We start from the raw sequence: 399 nt of genomic DNA on the forward strand, positions 1-399 counted from the left end.
AGTACTGTGATGCCTTGGCGAGCCCCAGCCGTTCTCTTCTGCCGTGTGTTTCTGGTCTTTCTAGCGAGCTCAGTTCAGCCTGCCAGATTTCCTTAGTCTTAATTTTCCCATTTTCTTTAGATAAAGGTTAATACCGAATCTGTATAAATAGTGGGAACTTCTCCATGCTGGTGAATCTATTTAGTTTTCGATTTACTTAATTACAAAAATTGTGTATAAAAAAATCTGAACGAATATTTGCATCATAAATCAAAAAGCGAGTGGAATGATGGATAAAAATAACTACATTTAAATTAAAGAAGATTTAAAAAGGCGAACAAAGTTTTCGTCAAGAAAGTTTCGAACTAAGATTCGAAACAGTTCTATTTGCACAAAAATCTTATATACATTTGTTTGGGA

This window comes from Penaeus monodon, chromosome 29, assembly GCF_015228065.2.
Source record: "Penaeus monodon isolate SGIC_2016 chromosome 29, NSTDA_Pmon_1, whole genome shotgun sequence".
Classification (NCBI taxonomy): domain Eukaryota; kingdom Metazoa; phylum Arthropoda; class Malacostraca; order Decapoda; family Penaeidae; genus Penaeus; species Penaeus monodon.